Source organism: Monodon monoceros, unplaced genomic scaffold (genome assembly GCF_005190385.1).
Source record: "Monodon monoceros isolate NGI ecotype Baffin Bay Population unplaced genomic scaffold, NGI_Narwhal_1 Super_Scaffold_16, whole genome shotgun sequence".
NCBI classification, from domain to species: domain Eukaryota; kingdom Metazoa; phylum Chordata; class Mammalia; order Artiodactyla; family Monodontidae; genus Monodon; species Monodon monoceros.
The window spans coordinates 39333109-39342347 of record NW_021703772.1 but is presented as its reverse complement, the minus strand read 5'-3'; the positions used below and the strand labels follow the sequence as shown (position 1 = coordinate 39342347).

Genomic DNA, 9239 nt, shown 5'->3' with positions numbered 1-9239 from the left:
TTTGCCTATGACATTTACCCCCAGCATTTAGGGCTGTATGAGTGGAGCTTCTTTGAGTGTTTTGCCTCACCACTCATGCTGGAAACAGTTTTATTTAAAGACAGAATGGAAAGTATATAGGTCAAAGTTGAGAGAGAAAAGGTTAAGTATTTGTGTTAAAGGCGGTGGCCATAGAACTGCATTAGATAAGTATATGAAAGGCTCGTTATTTGTTACATTGTTTGGAAGGACATTTTTGAGTCTGCTGTGTCTTCTTTAAAAACCACATTAGCAGCTCCATCTGGGAAAGAGTTCTCTGTCCTAACCAACATTCCAAGGCCAACTAGCCCTTTGTTAGCTCTGTAGTTCTGGGCTCAGAAAGGCTGAAGTGATAAAAATATAAATTGTGATTCTATTAAGGAAAAAAATCCAGCGAGAGCTGGTTTTAAATTCCTGTGATAGTGTTTAGCTTGTTCAAGGTTCGCATTCAACATTTACAATTGGTTCAGTGTTATGGAGGAGAAACCTGTTGATACAGCTCCTTTAAGTGCGATGGGTTTCAAAACAACCCTGCAGATAGCACACATTCCTGTGGTGGGAGTCCGAGGGCGAACCGAAAGCCTTCCCCATTCATTCAAAGAAGGAGAAAGAAACTGAACTTACCTCCCAACAGGTGAAGTTAAGCACGTCCTGTAAGTGGATTGATTTGTTCTATAAATCGAAGTTCTGTTCACAGGGGCCTTAAGAAATATGCTTTCTCACCCGATACCCTTCTATTCCCCCACCTCACCCCGACAGCCCCCAGGCTCACTGCTGGGAAAATATTTATTTCTTCTTCAGAGATGCCTTTCTTCCGCCTTGATTATAGTATTTTTTTTCTTTCTTTTTAGCTCAAAAGGAGAATTTTTCCCCCTTTTCATCCTGCATGCCTTGTCTGATACATTGTTTCTCTTTTCTTTTGTTACTATGCTCCTGCACATCTTACAAATGTGAGTTTTATATCAAAATAATACAAAATAAATGCATGCTCTAAAATAATAAAGAAATAGTACAGCTCTTCTCAGTGATTATATTCTATGAGCATTTAAACTTTTGAAACTTTTGAAAGTGCTTAGAAATTTCTTTTTAAAAAAACTATCAAAAAACTTTTTACAGAAACTGATTTTGTGAAGTTTTTTACTTTTGCTCTTATGGATTGTTTATAAAAAATACCTAGTGTGTTTCAGAAATATGCATATTTTAGTGTAGGGGAGGTTTTTCATTTCATTAGTGTAGACTGATTTTTCATTTGCAATTAATCTGTACATTTATCCATAGAGTGATTTTTATATAATTTTCAGCAGAGGTAGATAAAAACATTAGTGCAACAACTTAAAAAAAAAGAATAACATAAGAGTTGCTGATACTATTCTTTGAAAGCCACGTCCTAGTATTGCCACTTAAAATTTTGTAACTGTTCTCCGACTCTGTAGCAAAGTAGAGGCTTTCTGAGGTGTATCTTTACCTGTTCTGAATTCCTCCCCTTCCCTGTGTTTGGCCCCCCAGTCTCAGTGGTTCTTGATATTCAAAGACAGGCTCCTGAGCTGCTGACAGTGTCTAGTTGGAGCCATGGGCTGCTCTGACTCATCTACACTTTTATCTTCTGAGACCATTCATTTTAGGAGCAGTGACATCAGTTTTCCAGGAGGCTGGCTAACTAAGACTACCGCTGAAGGAATGAAGTTAAAGGACTTGGAATAGCACCTGATTCATAGTAGGAGCTCTATAGGCATTCGTTGGACAAAAGTTTTCAACTCTTTCTTTCGTGCCAGTTATATTTTTAACCAGGTCATGAGGGAGTGAATTTTCTTTTTTGTTTGTATTGCAGTTATAACCCTGGCTTTGAAAATATTGTGACTTGACATGGTCCAAATTAAGTAAATAAGTTTTACTCTAGCATTCCAAGCCCTCCAAACTTTCCTAGCTTTATTTTCAACATACCCTTTATTTTATTTTTTAATTTATTTATTTAAATTTTATTTATTTATCTATTTATTTTTTGGCTGAGTTGGGTCTTTTAGTTGCTGTGCGCTGGCTTTCTCTAGTTGTGGCGAGCGGGGACGACTCTTTGTTGTGGTGCGCGGGCTTCTCATTGTGGCGGCTTCTTTTGGTGCGGAGCATAGGCTCCAGGTGCGCGGGCTTCAGTAGTTGTGGCACGTGGGCTCTACAGCGCAGGCTCAGTAGCTGTGGCGCACAGGCTTAGTTGCTCTGCGGCATGTGGGATCTTCCCAGAGCAGGGCTCGAACGTGTATCCCCTGCATTGGCAGGCGGATTCTTAACCACTGCGCCACCAGGGAAGCCCTCAATATACCCTTTAAATTTTGCTTAAGGGAGTCGTGAGGGAGGGCTGCTGAGCTGGTGGTGCTCCAAAATCCCTGCCCACCTAAATGAGAGCAGAGTTGCATATTGAACTTTGTTGCACACACGATATTGTTGACTGGGATGGTTTAGCTGAGCGAGAAAATTTAAGTAAATAGCCAAAATCTGCATTGAAAAACTTCGGCCTTAAAACAATCTAAGCCTTAGACAAACTCCACTAATTCACCATTCCCTCTCTAGCAAATTGGGAGGACCCAGTCACCTTTTGATGGGTTCTACCTAATTTCAATTACTTGCATTCTTGCCAGCAGTATAATTGGAAAAATTAGAACATTTACAACTAGTGGGTATGCGTTTCCTCTGGGAAATGCCGATACTACTTAATGAATGGTCACTCCCTTGGAAAAGGGCAAAGTTCTCTAGAGCAGAACTTCTCAAACTTGACAGTGTATACAAGATTCACTGGAGATATTTTCACAGTGCAGATTCTGATGCTGTAAATCTGGGTTGGGGCCTGGGGTTCTGCATTTTTAATGAGTCACAGGTGATGAAAATGCAGCTGGTCCACACTGTTGTTACCTGGGCAGTTTTTTAAAACTGTAGCTGCCTGGGTTCCTCCTCCATTTTATCCTCCTATCCCCTTCCTCACCCATGTTTCTAATTGAATCGGCCTGAGTTATGGCCTGAGCATGGAGATTTTTTTAATCTCCCAGGTGGTGCTAGTATACAGCCAAGCTGAAGAACTTCTAGATCTTGTTTTTAATCAGTTTCTACTTGGCAATCCATCACTTACACGCATCACCTGCCTGGCTCCTGTAGGCATTTGATTTTCTGCATTAAAAATACCCCATCCTTTCTTGAAGAAATCACATCAGCCTTTCAAAACCCCTTTTCAAATATTACTGCATTTTTCAGATATATAATACATTAAAAAAATTCTTCCGGCAGTCACCTTGCCCTAAGTCCCATACAACTTTATTTGTTATCCTAAGGCAAGGACTGGATTCTGCCTTATAATTATACGTGTATTTATCTTAACCTCCCTAGTTGATAAACTACCTAAAGGCAGACATTGTCTCACCACTTTTATCTTCCCCTGTGGTTTCCCAAGCAGGGCCCCCGCACAGTGCCCTGAACACTCGTGTCTTCACTCAACAAACTTTCATGAGCTGATGTGCCAAGCAGCCTGAGATATGGTGAGACATGCAAAAGCAGACAACTTCCTCTCCGCCTCTAGGAGCTTCACAGTCAAATGAGGGAGACAGATAGCCACAAATAATTTACAAAAACTAGCATAAGAGTTCAACCAAGACTTGAGGGAATCTGAACTTTTCCAGATTGGAAAGAAAGTCTTTTGGAGGAAATGATTAAGGCCTGAAGCGTGGCTAGGTGGAGGTGGGGAACGAGGATAAATAACATTTCAGAGAGAGAAAACTGTAGCATTTGCACGAGTTTTCAAATAAATTAAAATTTTTTTCAATAAAAAAAGTCTTCCTACCCCATCCTCTGTCCACCCAGGTCCCCAGAGAGGTGCGAACTATTATTAGTGTCTGGTGAATCCTTTCAGAGTCTCTTTAAGCATGTTCAAGCAAATGCACAGTAAGCACTATCTTTTCACCTCTGAACCGTGCTTTTTCCTCCTTAACAATTTGTATTTCTTCTCATTTCAGTACAGAGAGAGCTTCCTTATTTTTCATAAGAAAACACTTGTCTTAAAGCTGAACATTATTTTATTGTGTACATGTATTAACTAGTATATCCCCAATAGTTGGATTGCTTGCAATATTTTGCTACTGCAAACAATGCTGCAATGAATAATCTTGTAATTTAGGCATTTTTCACATATGAAAGTAGATCCGTAAGATCATTTACCAAAAGGGAAATTGTTGACTCATGAGCACATGCATGTGTGATTTTGAGAGATATTGTTAGATTGCCTTCCATAAGTATTGTATCATTGTACATTCTCACCAGAAATATGAGACCCCTTTTCCTTACTGCCTCCCATTAGTATGTTATCAAACTTTTCAGTGTTTTTCAGATCTAATGGGTAAAAATAATGATGTCTTAATAGTTTGAATTTCTCTTATGAGTGAAGTTGAACATCTTATGATACTTTTAGGAGCCATTTACATTTTTTTTTTTTCTGTAAACTTCCTGTTTTCTTATTCCTTGTCCATTTTAATATTCAGTTGTTTGGTAATTTTCTTGTTGATTTTTAAAAGCTCTTTATGTTTTAAAGATATTACACTTTTTTGACGTGAGTTGCTAATGTCTCCCAGTCCTTGGCATTTACTTACAGTGTTGTGCAGTTTTTTGTTTGTTAGTTGTTTGTTTGCTTGTCTGTTTTTACCTTACAGTTGATTTTGGTTTTGACAGAGTTAAACTTATCAATCTTTCCTATTTTGATTTCAGTATTTTAAGTCATAGTTAGAATGGCCTTCCCCACTCCAAAACTATGCATGAATTCTCCCATGTTACATCCTAGAACATTTATAGCTCTGCCTTTTTACATTTAAGTCTTTGATCTTTCTTATACATTTGGTATATGACGTAAAGCATGGATTTGAATGTTTTTGTATGCCCACCCACTGTCAGAATACCATGTATGAAGTAATTTTTTTAAAAAGAGAACTGAGAGCACTGAGAAAGGGAAGAAAGACTCAAGTCTAAGAGACCAGTTCTGATGAATTGGGAGATTGGGATTGACATATATACACTAATATGTATAAAATGGATAACTAATAAGAACCTGCTGTATAAGAAAATAAATAAAATAAAATTCAAAAAAAGAAAAGAAAAGAGAGACCAGTTCTAGGGAAATAAAAAGTCATAGGGTACCAAAGCACATGAAGGGTTAGAGAAATTTAAACTTTCAATTTGTGTAGCAAAATGGCCATCGTTTCCATTCCATTACCACCAACTCTTCTTGGTAGACATGACCTTCTCCTTAGAGCATTGTTTCAGGCAGCCACTTCCAAGTAACCAAAATTGACACATTTGCCATCCTTAATGCAGGGTTTGATTTGGGAGGAATAGGGGAGGAAGAGAAGTGGCAAGAGAAGGGGCTGAAAAGGCAGGAGATGTCAGGGTCTTGAATGCATATTAAACAATGGAGACAATGTGATTTTTTTTTAAGGCAAAAAATGACTTGGTAAGTGTTTTGAGAAAGGAGGGAATGATGGATTGAAGGAGAGAAATCAAAAGCTATTGTAGTCCAATCCAGAGATGCTGAATACCTGAACTCGGATAGTAGAGTGAAATAGAGGGGAAGGGCCATATTTAAGAGGTAACTCAGCAGAAGTTGTAAACCAATTAGCTATATGTATGTAGTGAAAGAGAAGCTAGAATAAAAAATTATTGATCCCTCAAACTTGGGCATGTAGTAGTGCTGAGACCTAGACAGAGAACTTAGGAGGAGGAACAGATTTGGGGATGAAAAGACAATAAAAAGAATGAGTTTGATTTTAAGCTTTTAGATATCAATACTATATTTGAACTCTTTGCATTTGCCTAGCACTGGGCTAAGACTATGATGTGTTTAGGACTAGAGAGAAGATTTAATGTTGATTCATACAAGGTAATTACATGAGGAAAGAAAATACATATAGAGAAGCTGGAAAATGACAAGTTTGGTCTATGAATTCCCAGTATGAAAGATGACTGCCTCTGAAATTGTCAGAAAAGATGGACTTGGCAAATAGAGCATGTAATAATAAGAACAACAAAAGCTGATACAAGTCTACATAAACTAGAACAGGAGGCATGAGTCACTCTTACAATAATATTTTAGCATTAGTTCCACTTGCCAGTCCCAGCATATTATGTCCGAGCTTGGGCTCCAGGACTTCAGGCATAAAAATCCTAGAGAACATTCAAAGAGCAAGAAAGATAATTAAAGGGTTAGAAATAATAGCTGAGGCATGAAAGTGTACTTGAGTTGGATTGGAGAACAGGAGAACAAATGGGGACTCCATTCACAATAGGTGAAGGCACTAAAGAAATAAGTATTTGCCCAGAGGTCAGAAAGGGAGTAAACTGTAAATTGATATGCATGAGATAATGGGGTAAAACTTCCTGAGATAAAGGTTAAGTATTAGATGACCCTTATGTTTGGTAGTTCAAGTTACCTGGAGGTTGTGAAATCTTCTGTCTATGAATCTTTAAAGCATGGAGAGCATTTAGCAAACACTCTGTACTTAAGGATCCAGTTCCTGATCCTGTCAGCAAAAATCCAGCACAAATCTTGTGCAAGTGGCTGCCATAAGATCCCTCTTCTAGGAGGTCATCTCCACCATCAGTGCCCCTTCAAGAGCCTTTCATTATTTAAGGACTATTTTTGGATGATACATGTGAGACAGTAGTTTGGGTGCTAAGGAAGGGGAGGAGGTGAACAAAACAGAAGAAAGAGTGTATCCAAAGTTGATGGAGTGTGGCCCTGCATCAGGCACTGAGCAGCTGGCCGCTCACTTCTAAAACCCACCCTCTTGAAAGTCTGCCTTATGCCACGGTCCCCACTTCCTGAATCCTTCCTCTGTTTCCTCCCAAATTCCTCCTGAGTCTGGTATCTCAGAGGTCAGTGCAGGGTACTGGAGCGTGCCTGCTCCAAAAATAAGAAGACAATTCAAGAGTCTGGATTTAATATTTTACAAATAGAGCACAGACTGTCTGTGGTTTTAATTTGTCTCAGAATCATTCAAGACGTAATTTATTCATTGGGCTTACTTTTTTCCTTTTGACTATCTGGTGTCTGACTGTCACTAGTGAATGTGACAGCATGATGCTCAATGATGGTGGTTACTGGAGATATATTTTAATAAGGGAGTGACTTATTTTAATTGCTCAGATAGGCAAAATCAGAATATACACCACTTAAGTAGTCTGTTTATGTAATACATGTAGATATACCATGTATTTTTAGATGTTTAGTAATGCAAAATACTTGGAAGGAAAGCTGCTACCAGAATATATGTTTAGAAATTAGCTGAATGTTGTTTAAAGGCATATGTAGAATTGGAAATTGATTGCCATATGGATTGTGAGTTCTTTGATTTCTTTGAAGATAGTGTTTGATGGAGTTAGTGTCCTTGGTACTGAACTCAGCATAAAAGCACAGGGCTGTCTCCATCTTTGTAGAAGTCAACCATGCAGATTTAGAAGCTACCTATAGGACAGGAAGACATATTCCTCCCATTATTTTTATTTACAGGTGCTTTGAAGCATCCCCATATCACTTGATTCAATTCTCCAGATGGAGAACGTGGCAGTAGCAGAAGGATTAAGGAGAAAAGTTGCAGGGCCAGCACAACTGGAAAGATCATTTTACTGGTAAACTTTCCAGCAATTCAGAGATGTGCAAACTAACCAGAATAAATTTGTAGCAAATAGTATGAAGTGACCCAGCACTGGAACAGAGTTTGGCTTGGAAATATAGATATAACGGGTGGATTTTTTAACTGTACATGAATAGGCAGATTTGATGACTCTTGGAGAACAGAAAATATAAGGAGTTGGGGGAGGGATCCAGAGCACCCCAAAATTAATTGTGTTTTTATAGAACAATTACCTATGACCGTAATAAATCCAATGACCAACTTCCCAAGTATAGGAAAATATGCTAGGTGCTTTATAAACTTATCCTGTTAAATCTTCATGGGTACTTTGTAGTGTAAGGAATATTGTACAGAAGAAAAAACTGAGGCCCAGATAGTTAACAGTTTTCCCTACTTAGAAAATGGTGGTGCTTGGATTCAAATTCAAATCTATCTGGTTCCAAATCTGTACTCTTTCCTTATATCACATTGGTCCTTACTATTGTCCCTATTAGTGCACTTTTTACAAAACGAGTGATTTAGACTTTTCCTTTTAAGTTCAAGCATTCCAACACTCCCAGAACTGTTTTGGGTTAAGTAGACCTGCTAAAGTGAACTTTTTCAGTTTGAGGCAGTTAGATGACAACACCAAAACTGTTACTAGTCAGCCATGCCTCCCAGAAACGGGTCAAAGGGATATTTGAAGGACAGAGGGTTTAAAGAGAACTCAAGTGTTTGAAAGAGAAGTTGTAAATAAAGCCAAACAACAGTTTGGACATCACTGATGATATCTGAGTGTGAGAAATGAGCAAAAAGGGCAATAGCAGAGTTTAGGAAGGCTAAATCAGCTGAGCCCAGAAAACATAACTGAAAGAGATACAGGAAATTAAGGGTGAAAGTCTGTCTGTTAATGAATGATGTCACTTTCAGGTAGAATTTGAAATCCATTTGATAAAAAAGTCTTCTGTATTCAAGGGTGTTCTGCCAGATTACACAAGGACATGTGTTTTCTTGACATGATTGAGTGTGAGTGTTCTGTTCCATCAGTAATCTGACTTTTCCCCTAAGTGTAAGTTGCAATATTTAACTATTAATATTTCTGTTTAAGGTTTGTTTAGAATTGCTTTAGCGAACTTAGAAGTTTTTATAAGAACATAGTCTCCTCGCCCTCCCCTCATTCCCCACCACTCCAGCCTCACCCAGTAGTATATAATTTATCTAAATAGATTGTTTCGTAATGATGCATTTTTGTACTAGAAGTAAATGTGTCCTTTTGGGCTCAGTATACATTTCTTTAAACAAAAGAGGCCATATTAAACCAAGTATTTACTGTGAAGCAAACAACCAGTACTCCACACATACAGAGTCTTAAGGAGTAATTTTTATTTTGGCTCTACACCGCTAAAGTTAAAGGCAACCCATTAATGGCATGCTTTAGCTCTCAAAAAGAAGTTTGGCCCTGAAAAGAAAACACTTGGCTTTATAAAATGACTTATTATCAAATTTTAAATGGGGCAAAATGAACATACTATGTTCTATACCTTTATTTATATTGTGTTTTTTCTCAGAAACTTCCTTTGAAAATGAAAG

The 9239-nt window shown here is 38.1% G+C and overlaps 1 protein-coding gene across 1 annotated transcript in view; it reads left to right on the top strand.

The window, feature by feature from the left end:
• Positions 1 to 626: 626 nt before the first annotated feature.
• The window catches only part of SLC39A10 (solute carrier family 39 member 10), a 96996-nt gene continuing 88383 nt past the window's right edge, over positions 627 to 9239 (top strand). Inside the window, exon 1 of the mRNA XM_029225558.1 lies at positions 627 to 671. The gene's annotated coding sequence lies outside the window, so the exon portion shown is untranslated. The remainder of the gene's footprint in view (positions 672 to 9239) is intronic.